Source organism: Rhincodon typus, chromosome 1, assembly GCF_021869965.1.
Source record: "Rhincodon typus isolate 14 chromosome 1, sRhiTyp1.1, whole genome shotgun sequence".
NCBI lineage: Eukaryota > Metazoa > Chordata > Chondrichthyes > Orectolobiformes > Rhincodontidae > Rhincodon > Rhincodon typus.
Window position 1 is genome coordinate 152,417,092 of NC_063332.1, and position 13,642 is coordinate 152,430,733.

At 41.4% G+C, this 13,642-nt stretch overlaps 1 protein-coding gene across 1 annotated transcript in view; it reads left to right on the top strand.

Moving 5' to 3' along the window:
- The first annotated feature begins 1,214 nt into the window (after positions 1 to 1,214).
- The window catches only part of LOC109916805 (alpha-1,3-mannosyl-glycoprotein 4-beta-N-acetylglucosaminyltransferase B-like), a 224,421-nt gene continuing 211,993 nt past the window's right edge, over positions 1,215 to 13,642 (top strand). Inside the window, exon 1 of the mRNA XM_048603784.1 lies at positions 1,215 to 1,253. The gene's annotated coding sequence lies outside the window, so the exon portion shown is untranslated. The remainder of the gene's footprint in view (positions 1,254 to 13,642) is intronic.

Consider the following 13,642-nt stretch of genomic DNA (forward strand, 5'->3'; position numbering starts at 1 on the left):
GAGTTGCAGATTTAACCCCAAATTTTCTTTATTTGTTGCTGAAGGGATGGTAGGAATCCTTTCACTTTTGTAAATGCTGCTTTTCCATAGTTTTCTTGATAAAACTTGAATGAGGATCCATTTGGATCACTATATCTCCATAGTGGGTTCATTAGCATCTTGTTTGATATTCACTAAACTTAGCTAAGTTTACTTAAGCTTAACTTCATTGAACCTAATCCATTACGTCTAGGCTTTTGTAATTTATTTATGGCTACTAAGAATGTTGTCACGGTTCGACAGTATTCTGTTGGCAGGATCCTCCATATTCCAAGTGGGAGAGTTATCACTAAAGCCGTTTGTGAATTTGGCACAAAATCTAAAAAGACAGTCATTTAGGAGCTTGATTATTACTTGATTCACTGGGATGAAATGTGCCATATCTTTCACTATCACTTTTAGTAGTTCTTTTTGTCTCTATAGTGGACAGAGAAGCATTTAGTGATTTGCTATTGAAACAGTTCACAGAATCAAAGAAGTGTTACAGAGCTGAAGGAGGCCATTCCGCCCAGTGTCTGCACTGACTCTTCAAATGGGCATCATTATCTACTTTTACCCCATACCCTTGCCCAGTACTTCTATCCAAATAATCATCCAATGCCTTCTTGAATGTCTCAATTGAACCCTCAACCATATTCCTTACCTTGATTACTCACTGTGTGAAAAGGCTTTCTCTTATCTTACATTAACTTTGCAAAACACTTTAAATCTGCATCCCCTGGTTCTTGATCCATTTTTGAGCAGAAGCAGTTTATTTCCATCTACTCTCTCCAACTCATTCACAATTTTGAAAACGTCTATTAAATCTCTTCTTGCTGTTTCGAATCAGGGACCTTTCACATTTAAAATGAATGTGTTCACCACTACACTACAGAAACAGGACAGTCAGATCTCCTCTTCATTTTCATTTTACTCTATACCCAGAAGTGCTATGATGCACAGCTGAGCAACTTTCCCATCACTGACATCAGCATGACTTGTTTTTTTTTGCAAACTAGAAGAAGGGTCTAGACCCGAAACATCAGCTTTCCTGCTCCTCTGATGCTGCTTGGCCTGCTGTGTTCATCCAGCTCTACACCTTGTTATCTCAGATTCTCCAGCATCGGCAATTCCTACTATCTCTGAAGAATGTAACTCTTGTGTTTTTCCTTTTTCCTGTCTTCAGATTGGATAGTCCAATTGAATCTGCAAAGCCATTGTGGGTTGTTACTCAGGTATGTAATAACAGGACACACCCAAGAATGTTTTAATGCTTTAAATGAGCAAAAGATATTTGGGACCTTGGGTGTTCCAAGGACTTTATAATCCACAAAGAACTTTAGAGATGTTGTAGTATTGACGGCTAATTAAAAACTGGTTTTGATCTCATTTTTCATGTTTCTCTCTGGTGCTGATTGGACCCATCTGTTTGGAGCATAGAAGGGTAGAAAATAAGAGCATGAGTAGGCCATTCAGCCCTTCATGCCTGTACTACCATTTAATACAATCAAGGCTGAAGCCATAGTTCTGCTTTCTCCCCATACCGCTTGATGCCTTTAATATCTAAAAAATGATCTATCCCTTTCTTGAATATATTCAATGACTTGGTTTCCATCTGTGGTAGGGAATTCCACAGGTTCACTATACTTTGAGAGAGGAAATGTTTCCTCCTTTCAGTCCGAAATGGCCTAGCTTATATTCTGTGTCTGTGACTCATGGTTCGAGACTCCTCAACCAGAGAAAACAACCTTAACCCCCTCTAGACCTTGCTGAACCAATCTTTCCTCCCAGGACAGTCCTGCAGTCCCCAACATTGGCCTAGTAAACTCAGTCTATGACAAGCATATCCTTTCTTAGGTAGGAAGACCAAAACTGCAGGTAATACTTGAAGTATGGCCTCACCAAAGTCCTTTTAATACTATCATCTCAACTATTTCTCGTTTCATTCACTGGTTCAGATTTTCTCTTTTAGACACAGCAGATCATTCCACTTTTGTACAGGTTCATGCTTGCTGAGGCTCTCTGTACATGGGGATGCCAACACCAGGCTGTATGAGCTACTGCTCATGATGAAGGTTCCTGCCATGTCCTCATTCGGTCTGGTGTGGTAGAGAAATAGCACCTACTCTTCTGACTAAGACAGTGTTCTGTAGTTAACAAGATTTTGTTTTGCACTTTGGTAGCTAGGCACAGGTTGCATTGTTACAGAGACTTTGAGGACGACAAGATGGTCCGTCTCACTCCTTCAAGATTCAAAGCTGTTTAGTCCACAAGATCAAATGCCATCATCATAGAGGTGATGCTTATGGCACTCCATTAACCTTTTCAGATCCATATACAACAAGTTTTTGTACTGATTCTGCTAGAAAATATGGGATCCACATCTGCTATTGTGGCACACCCTGCACACCCTAGAATAGATTCATAGAATCTTACAGCACAGAAACAGACCCTTCAATCCAATTCATCCATGCCGACCAGGTTTCCTAAACTGAACTAGTCCAATTTGCCGCATTTAGCCCATATCCCTTTAAACCTTTCTTATCTGTGTACCTGTCCAAATGCCTTTTAATGTTCTAATTGTACTTGCCTCTACCACTTCCTCTGGCAGCTCATTCCATACACACACCACCCTCTGTGGGAACAAGTTGCCTGTCAGGTCCCTTTAGATTGTGTTTCAGAAATTGAGGGTGTGCTTTGCCCACAGCATATTCTTGAGACGATTGTTATTATCTGATGGGGGCCCACCTTCCTTAAATGCTCCGTGACTCTCATTTCCTCCACCCTCTTCTGCTCTTCTTCCTCTTTCTTCTGTGTGATAATGGCACATAAGAATATGGTCATTGAAAATGTCATATCTGCTTGTGAGAACTTGGTGATGGGAAAGTAGCAGCGTGAAAATTGCATAGTTGTGCAGTGGCACAAGCAGTGAGATACAATTTGTCTGTGAATTGTCTGCAAAACAAAATTATTGTACAATGATATCCCAAGCTGCGAAAATACCCTTTGAAATTTTCTGCAATCTTCAAGCTCACAAACTACCAACGGCTAAGCCTTATAATGCTCAACACAACATACCCTCACTACTTTGCAAGTACAAAACCAGGAAGCCCGAAGCTGCAGTGCCTTTGGCCTTCATGCTATTGAGATCACAAGGGACTCAGCAGGTGTAGGATTCAGCAAAAACACAAGGGAGTTTTAAAGAATCAAATTTGGAAAACCAGCATAAATAATTTTTGTCTAATTTTGCTGCCATAAACATAAGTCATCTCAACAAGATACTGAAATTCCACCAAATTTCCAGGTCAAGGTATCCTAAAATGTAAGCATTTTCCAAGTACTGCCTGCATCTGTTTGCATTAACATTATCTTCTGAGGCTATCAGTTGTCTGACTAATGTAAAACAAAGGCAGAAATGTTTATATTCTGATACACTAGGATCAGGCTCCCTGATAGCTGATGGAACTCTGGAAGTTTGGGTCTTCATCCATGACTGGGTCCCTGTCTGGCAGTCAGCATTATTCCTGATTGACAGGCTTGATCTGTCAGTTGGAGAAGGAGGTCAACAGATAGGTCTGGTCTTGAATCTGGAGAGGCAGTATCCAATTCAAAGCCATATTGCAGTGGTGATGCCGATTTGATGCCAGCATCATATTCTAACTCCACATGCACTTCCCTGTCTCAATGCTGTCCATCTCAACCGATTGAACAGATTAAACAGATTGAAAGGCCTCTGCATCATAGTGCTATTTAAAGGGATCATGAACAACAGTACAGTACTTCCTTAGTGACTGGAGCAGGATTGGTGGAAGGCTGCTGATCTCCAATTGAGGAGAGTACAGCTGACTTTGGTAGATATTCTCAAGTAGGGCCAGCAGGTAATCAGGAGGGCTAATGGGATAAAAACCGCAAGAACCGCAGATGCTGTAAATCGGGAACAAAAACAGAAGTTGCTGGAAAAGCTTAGCAGATCTGGCAGCATCTGTGAAGAAAAAAATCAGAGTTATTGTTTCAGGTCCAGTGACACTTCTTCAGAAGGAGGTGTTCTGAGGAAGGGTCAGCGGACCCAAAATGTTAATTCTGATTTTTTTCTTCACAGATGCTGCCAGACCTGCTGGGCTTTTCCAGCGACTTCTGTTTTGGGCCAATGGAATATTGGCCCATATTTCGAGGGTGTTACAATGTAGAGCAGGGGAGTCTTACTGCAACTTTATAAGATGCTGGTGAGACCACATCTGGAGTACTGTGAGCAGTTTTGGTCCTCTTATTTAAGGAAAGATATTATTTTGTTGGAGGTAGTTTAGAGAAGGCTCACTAGGATGATCCCCAGTATGGAGGGATTGTCTTATGAGCAAAGGCTAAATAGGTTTGGACTTTTCCCACTGGAGTTTAGAAGATTGAGAGGTGATCTCATTGAAACATATAAGATTCTTCAAGGGCTTGACAGGTAAACCATGAGAGCACGTTTCCTCCCATGGGAGAGTCTAGGATCAGAAGGCATATTCTCAGAATAAAGAGGTGCCGATTTAAGACCAAGATGAGGAGGAATTTCATCTCTCAGAGAGTTGTGAGTCTTTGGAACTTCTTGCCCCAGAAAGCTGTTGGGGCAGAGTCCTGTGTATGTTTAAGGCTGAGATGGATAGATTCTTGACCATTAAGTGAATCAAAGGTTATGAGGAAAGGGCAGGAAAGTGGACGTGAGGAATGTCAGATCAACCATAATGTTATTGAATGGCAAGTGGGCCTGAGGGGCTGGATAGCTTACTCCTTCTCCTATTTCTTACGGTGTTACAGTCATACCGTTGAGCCTATATAACTCCAGTCTATAGCTCAGTTGGTGAGAATCTGGGCTGGTTGGCTGTGAGGCAGCAACAAGAGCGTAGGTAGAATGGCAGGGATGGGAGCAGGAATGCTGCTATCCTGAGAGAAAATGACAGGTTTGTTTCATGGAGCCACCGCCACTCTCCCAGGACAGTGCCTCAGTAATCCTGGTGATCTGTTGCAGAAGAGAGTAAGGGCTTTTGTGTTACTATGAAAGCTGCTGTGAAAACTGGCATCCAGAATCACGATTGCAGCAATCTAATATTACAGTGCAGTACTGAGCCCTCAGATGGAAGCTGTGACATTGATGATCAGAAAATATGGTATAATCAACAGGTGTACCTGGACTCCAAACTCTGCAAAACTCTCTGTGCAATTGGATTTCTCTATGCTCCTGGCTTTCTGACCAGATTTTCCATGCACCAAGCAATTGGTCTTGTACATCCACTGGCCTTTTCCTGTGATTTGGGCCATTGAAGTCTCCATCCAAGTCTTCTTCAGCAGAAGCAGTGTGCAACCTCACTCTGGCAAACTGGTATCTGCCCTATGCTTAACCTCAAGACAGATTTTTCCTCTATCCTAACCTCTAAAGAATGTACAATGCTCAGCCTCTGAGCTGGCAGCCCCATGCATATGATTGAGTGTAGTTGTCTCTTCACCTTCAGTATCTTCTTCCTCCCTTGACCGCAAAGGTTCTAATTCTTGGCTATCTGAAATGAAAAAAAGCTGAAAGTTATGGTCAGCGTTGAGGAGAAAGTGGCACGTGCGTGTTTACACTATCTGCAATTTATGAGTTGGAAGATATTATGGAATGAGGAAAAACTGTGAAGAAAGGAAGAGGATTAGGTAAGTTAATGTCAGTATCTTGATGGCTATGGTTTCAGCAATGCCCCATTCTGTGATGGCCAATGCTATCTTCTTGCTTGGCCATTGACTTATCTTCCTATAGTTCTTTGGCCTTCTTGTTGTGTATTCTCCATTTGGGGGCTGTGTTCCTCATCAATGGATAATTGTCAGTGTGTGTAAACTAAAAGAGTTTGGGTGGGAGGCTTGCAACTGTGTTTAGCATATGAAGGTAATTTGAATGAGATTGTTGATGGGTGGATGGTGAGGGTGTCGTGAATTGAGCATTGGTTGAGATTGGTAGTACCATTGGTAGGGTATGGCATTTGAAGATTGAACTCACTTACCTTGATTATAGCCTATCTCCAATTACCACCAGTTATGTGATAATTTACCCTGATAATGTGAACCAGCCAACAAAAAGCTAGCCACATTTAAAGCTGTAACAACACCAATCTCAGCACCGAGATACCTCTGTAGAAATTCCTCAGAGTAGTGTCCCAGGCCTCATTATTTTCAGCTCCTTTATCAATGACCTCCTTTCAAAAATAAGGTCAGCAGTGGGGATGATTCACCGACGATTGCACAAAGTGCAGTACCATTTGCAACTTCTCAGATATTGAAGTAGTTCATGCTGCAAGGCTTGAAAACATTCAAACTGGATGAGAGTGGCAGGTACCATTAATGGAAGGAAGTTTCTGTCCCTTGACATTCAGTTGCATTATCATCACTACATCAATATCTTGGAGGGGTTACCATTCATCAGAAATTTAACTGGATAAACTGGGTCAAAATACACGCACTCTCTTCCTAACAATTCTATGGTGAACCTACACCAGACAGATTGTAGAGGTTTAAGAAGGTGGCTCACCATAGAATCCAATTCAATTCATAGAATCCCTACAGTGTGGAAGCAGGCCATTTGGCCCACCGGGTCCACACCAATGCTCTATCCAGCTCCCACCCAAACCTACACCCCCACCCTATCTCTGTAACCCTGCATTTTCCATGGCTGATCCATCTAGCCAGCATATCCTTAGATACTTTGGTTAATTTCCCATGGCCAATCCACCTAACCTGCACAGCTTTGGACTGTGGGACGAAACTGGAGCATCTGGGGCAAACCCGTGCAGATACAGGGAGAATGTGAAAATTCCATACATCACCTTCTCAAGGGAAATTGGGGGTGGACAGCAAATTCTGGCTGTGCCAGAAATGCTTAAGTCTATGAAAAAATAGTTAAAAATATAAATACTGTGGTCATAAGAACAAGCTGGAATTCTACAATGAGTAAGTTATCTCTTGACTTCAGCATCTACAAGCACAAGTCAAATGTAAAATGCAAAACCTGGATGGGTATACCATCAACACCACTGAAGTAGCTTGACACTGTCCAAGACAAAGCAGCCTGCTCAGAGACAAAAAAACTGCAGATGCTGGAATCCAAGGTGGACAAACAGGATGCTGGAAGAACACAGCAAGTCAGACAGCATCTGCATGAAAGGAGAAGTCAAAGTTTTGGGATTACCCTCCTTCAGAACTGGATGTGGGGGTAGGGGGAGGTGCAGATAAAGGAGGGGCATGAGGGACGTAGTGGAATGCTGGTGCTAGGTGGACACTAGTAGTAGATACGACCTGGTTGGTCATACCTACTTCCAGTGTCCACCTATCACCACCATTCTGCTAACTCCTCCCCCCCTTTACCTGCTGGTCTCCCTGCCCCCACATCCAGTCCTGAAGGCAGATGGTACCTGAAACATTGACGTCTCCTTTCGTCCAGATGCTGTCTGGCTTGCTGTGTTCTTCCAGCCTCCTGTTTGTCTATAAAGTAGCCTGCTTAATCCATATCCATCCCCCACATCAAACGTTAACACCCTCCACTGTGTGTCTATGCCTTTGGACTGCTACAGTTCAGAAATGTGGCTCAGCATCCATCTGGAGGGCAACTACTGCTGAGCAGTAAATACTGAACTTGCCAGCATCCCAAGAATGAATAAAAATATAAAATACCACCTGCAGTGCAATGAACAGTTGCACATTAACCACATATATTGATCCCCATGCCTGTTTTTGGGGTTATCAGACTTAACCTGATTGTTTGTTACAGTGTTATTAGTCAATTTAATTCAAGAAATCTAGCAGAGCCGAGGACATTCTGTACTATTTCAAAGGAACTCATTAAAAGAATAAGAATTTTATTCACTCCAGCACACTACATTATTTGTTAATTTGTACGTAATGTATTAATTCTGCTCCCATAAACTGTGTGTGAGAAAAAGATCTGGTCACAGCCTGATTCATACCAGTTCTTTCTAACCTTACAACATAAATATGCTTATTCCAATTATAAAGTGGAATTCAGTTAATTCAACATAATCTATTTCATTAAACAGCTGTAATTTCTAAGTTTTCCATAAAATCTTTTTTATCTCTTCATAATTAAAGTTCTTCTTCTCCTTGGGTTCTCTGATTGAAGGCCAGTCTGACCTATAGGACCTCAACTTCAACCATGAGTAGAGCAAAGAGACAGTATACAATCCTCCTCACCCATAACTGGGACTGAACCTAGTGCTATTGGCTTACACCAGCCATCCGGGCAATTGATCCAACCAGTCTCCCATAGAGTTTGAGTTTTTTAAAAATTCATTTATGCTGGCATCACTGGCTGGGCCAGCACTTACTTCCCACATCTACTTGCCCTTGAGAATGTGGGCATGAGCTACTTTCTCGAACTGCTGCAGTCCATTTAGTGTTGGTACATTCGCAATCCCATTACGGAGTGTGTTCCAAGATTGTGACCCAGCGACACTGAAGGAACGCGATATATTTTCAAGTGAGAATGATGAGTGACTTGGAGGGGCACTTGCAGGTATGGTGTTCCTATGTATCTACACCCTTATCCTTCCTCATGGTAGTGATTATGGAAAGTGCTGTCTAAATAGCAATTTTACATGCGGGATGTAGACAAGAGTGTGGACAATGATGAATGGAAGTTCCAATTTCCTTCCAACGCATGTCTGACCAGGAATCTCTCTCCTGCTTTTACTGCCAGTTATTGCATATGTTGGAGGGATTTACAAGTTGATACTCAATCTATTCAGCTGCATCGATACACGCATACCTTAGCCATCAAGTCCTGTGCTTCGGCTCAGAGGCAGGGTGTTAACAATTGAATCGCAAGACTTCCTTGCTATGGAATACATTTTTGTTTACTTTTTTCTGTTAAATTCAAGTTTATAGAGTTATAGTTATGATTAATTAAGAAACAAGTAAGATGAGATGCAACTGTTAATTCTTTGCCATAAAATTAAAAGTCTCTCTTCCATTGTACCGCTAGTCCTCTGAGGAATATAAATGAAAGGCAGTGGTTTACAACAATGAACTTTTATATTCATTTTACATGTTACAGTACAGCATGCATTAAGTACTTTCATATTTTGTGGTGAATCTTTGAAAATCCCTACCCCAGAGAACTGTGCATGCTCAGTCATTGAGTAAGTTAAAGACAGAAATCAATAGGTTTGAGGAGATTAATGACATTAAGCAATATCCAGGTAATGCGAGGGAAAAGGCGTCGAGGCCATGATCAGCCACAATCTAGAATATTGGGGCATGTTTGAAGGGTTGAATGGCCCACTCCTGCTCCCATGTTCTTAATATGGGATATATTTTAACTGAAAAATATTTGCACCCCAAATTTCCTTACCTGATTCTACTGAATTCCTATGTGTCCCTGGCCAGAATCCAACATAGGTTATAGGAAAATGGCAAGAATGCAGTTGTGATTCTGAGATTTCCAGTTAAATTTGAAAGGGGCGAAAGCCTCCACCTACTCCTTAAAAGGCTAATAATGTGAGGGGGACACCACAGCGTCTGCTTTAGAGTTCCCATCCCCTCAATTCAATCACTGCCTGGATTGGAACTGGATACTAATATGCAGAGTGAATGATGATCTCCATATAGTCTCAAGTAAGTGCCATAGATAGGGAGGCAACTCTGGATTTTAAAAAAATTGTTAGTTTGCCGAAGATTGAATGACTAGGATCTTGCAGGCAGAGGCTTCGATAATGATCCCTTCCAATAGCGGGCTTGTGCTGAATTTTTGGGTCCATTGGTCACATGTATTTTATTGGTGCGGGTGCTTGTTTTAACCCCAGCAGTACTCCAACTAATCCAGCAGATTTCCAATGGGTTAGTGCTAGAGGACCTAATATTGGCAATTTTAACTGCAGCAATTAATTCACTTGGATCTTTGGGATCCTTGACTACTTTCAGTTACCTTAAAAAACAATTTGTTAGATGCCTTAAAATGTTTGATAAGTCATCATTGAATTATATGGTGCATGTCTTGTAAATTCCCTCTTCCAAATTTTAATTCATTTGTTCCCAATTAAATGCATCTAACCACCCAAACTACGCTCACTTCGACACAACCACCCCCCAACTGGACATTCTCAGCGTTCTCCCTTATTTCAATTGAGCAGCATATTCAGGATCACCACAGAAATAACATGCTAGAAGTACTAACAGTAAATAAGATACACAGATCCACATTTTATAATAAAATTTTTGTTAGCAATTCTGAAGGCTGTGAGGGAGAAAAAGTGACAATCCTAAAATAGAGAAAGACTCAATGTAAAGACATGAGCCAGAGTTTACTGTATGAGAGAGCTTTTTCCTGAGTGGAATTCCAGGATCTCTTCTCAAAGGGATGGTAGCTGACCTTCCCCATAGGTGATGGTAGCCAGGGTCAGTGTTTGCACAAAACTTGTAGTAACTGAGAACATATGTAGGCAAAGGTCAGCTTTTGTCAGCTGACAATGTCATTGTATTTTGGCTAGAGATTGTGTGTAAAATATCTTCTATAAACCTGTTCACATGTGCTGCTCACCCTTGAGTGTCCCTGGCAATGACCTACTTGCTGCTCACCCTAATTGCCTATGAATGTGCTATCTTCAGTACACCCCTGTATAGATTCTCACTTCAAATATTTTAGAAATAGAATCCCCAATCCACCTTCTCCAAAGCAGCCAGTGTCACAGTAACAAAAATATTTTTTTAACAACTGTATATTTTCTAGCTCACCAAGCTAAACAACAACATTTCTCTTTTCCGTCCTGAGAAAGATTAGGAATCCAGCAGCATTAGAATATCTGTCTGGAAAATGACATGTAAGGCATTCTAAAGTTGACTAATTTCATATTTGTTGGATCAACTAAGAATGCATTTCTCCGGATTTTATGTCTTTTAATACTTTTACTTGCAGTGAAATCATTCTTGGCTTCAGGGTGTTTCATCACTGTATTTAAATCCAGTACTTCAAAGCTTGCAGCTGTTGTACCCTGAGTCCACAACCAGTTCCATTGAACAGTCAACTTCAAAATTACTTTATCTCTTCTTTTAGATGTAATGTCACCTTTTAATGATGACCCAGTATGATAAACAGAGAAGGGTGTAAGTATCTCTTAGAAGAATTGTTGATTTAAAGTTTCTTCAGACTTAGTCTGTTCAAAATACTTACCCACCCAATAAGCTTGATTCCTAGTTTTAAATCATATTTTAATCTTTACTAACAGCAAATTCTCAAATTTCACAGTATTACCACATGAGAAATAATGGAGATGCCTGAAAGATTTTCTTCATAATACCAATAAAACATTACAAATTTGTTTTTAGTTGAACAGAAACTATTTATCAATAAGAAGATAGATCTCACTGAAACATACTAAGACTGGAAGTCTTTTTCTGAAACATTTGCACTGTTTTCCTTTGCATTTCCTGTGGTTTCAGGAACAGTGCCCTCAGAAATGTTAAATATAAAGTGGCTGGAGTCCCACATTCTCTGGCCCATATCCCTCTCAACCCTTCCTATTCATATACCCTTCCAGATGCCTTTTAAATGTTGGAATTGTATCCACCTCCACCACTACCTCTGGCAGCTCGTTCTATACACGCACCACCCACTGTGTGAAAAAGTTAGTCCTCAGGTCCTTTTTAAACAAAAACAGAAATTGCTAGAAAAGCAATTATATAATATACATCTGGAATGTGATTTGTCATCAGGAGCAGTAATTGTCAGTGTCGTAAAAACATTGCCGATTGAGAAAGTAGACTTACTTTTGGGTAAAAATTTGGCAAGAATAATGTAGTAGCAAAAAAGAAAGTTGCTGGGGAAGCTCAGCTGGTCTGGCAGCATCTGTGGAGAGAAATCAGAGTTAATGTTTCAGGTTCAGTGACCCTGCCTCAGAAGTCCGTGGATCTAAGTGGGCAGGAACTGGTCAAGAGGAGAAAAAAAACAAGTTAAGGTAGGAAGAGGTGAGTTTTGTAGGGCAGAAATCTTTTCCCTTTTAAATCTTTTAATTCCCCTTTTAGATCTTTTAAATCTTTCTCCTCTCACCTTAAGCCTATGTCCTCTAGTTTTGGACTCTCCCACTTCAGGAAAAGGACCTTGGTCATTCACCTTATCAATGCCCCTCTTGATTTTATAAAGCTCTATAAGGTCGCCCCTCAGTCTCTGATGCTCCAGGGAAAAAACCCCAGCAAACTCAGCCTCTCCCTATAGCTCTAACCCTCCAGTCCTAGCAACATCCTTGTAAATCTTTTCTGCGCCCTCTCTAGTTTAACAATATCCTTCCTATGGAACGGTGACCAGAATTGAACGCAGAATTCTAAAAGTGGCCTAATAAATTTCCTGTAAAGCTGCAAAATGACATCCCACCTCCTGTACTCAATGCTATGACCAATGAAGGCAAGCATGCCAAATGCCTTGTTCTGTGTGGTATGATTCTACTGAGAGACAATTGCTGGTGGTCACCATGCCTCAGGCAAGGGGCAAGGTTGAGAAGGTGGGACCTTCGTTGTAATCTCAGCGGTCACAAGAATTGAAACCACACTGTTATCATCATTCTGCACTGCAAACCAATCACACTGTGTTAGACTCTGACTCTAGCATCTGCAGTTCTTGCTATCTCCAACCATCCAGCCAGCTGAGTTAACTGGCATTACCCTCCAGAATAGTGATTATTATGTTGATTGATCTACACTCCCATGAATGTGGGTAAGACAGTTGAACAACAAACTTGGACATGCAGCAGCCACTAAGGAAGGCAAATGGAACGTGGACCTTCGCTCCAGGTGGATCTGAGTACAGAAATAAATATGTCTTATGGCAACTATATGGACTCTTGGTGAGACTTCAACTGTGTACAGTTTTGGTAATTCTTATCCAAGGAAGAATATAGTTGCCATGGAGGAAGTGCATGGAGAACCATCCGGACAAGTGTGACGGATTTTGGGAGGTCAAATGCAAAATGAAAGTATACTGTAAATGGCCGAACCCTTACGAGCATTTGACATACAGAGGGATCTTGGGGTCCAAGTCCATAGCTCCCTGAAAGTGCAATACACACGGTAAAGAGGCATATGGCAAGCTTGCCTTCATCAGTCAGGGCATTGGCTTTGTTCAGGCCACATTTGGAGTACTGTGCACAGTTGTAGTTACTGCGCCACAGAACTGATGTGGAGGCTTTGGAGACAGTACAGAGGATGTTTACCAGGATGTTATCTGGGCTGAAGTATATTAGCCAGAAGGAGAGCTTGGACAAATTTGAATTGTTTTCGCTCAAGTGTCGGGGTCTGAGAGGATGGAAGTATATGAAATTATGAGATGCATGGATAGGTTGAATAGTCTCTTTCCCAGGGTGGAAATATCAACTACTAGGGGCCATACGTTTAAGGTGAGAGGGAGAAAGTTTCAAGGGGAGGTGCAAGACAAGTTTTTCACACAGAGGGTGGTAGGTGCTTGGAACGAGCTGCCAGGAGAGGTAATAGAAGCATATACGTTTGCAAAGTTTAGGAGGTATTTAGACGGACACATGAACAGGCAAGGAGTAGAGAGATATGGACAATGTGCAGACAGATGGGATTAGTTTACAATGGCATCATGGTTGGCACAGACATG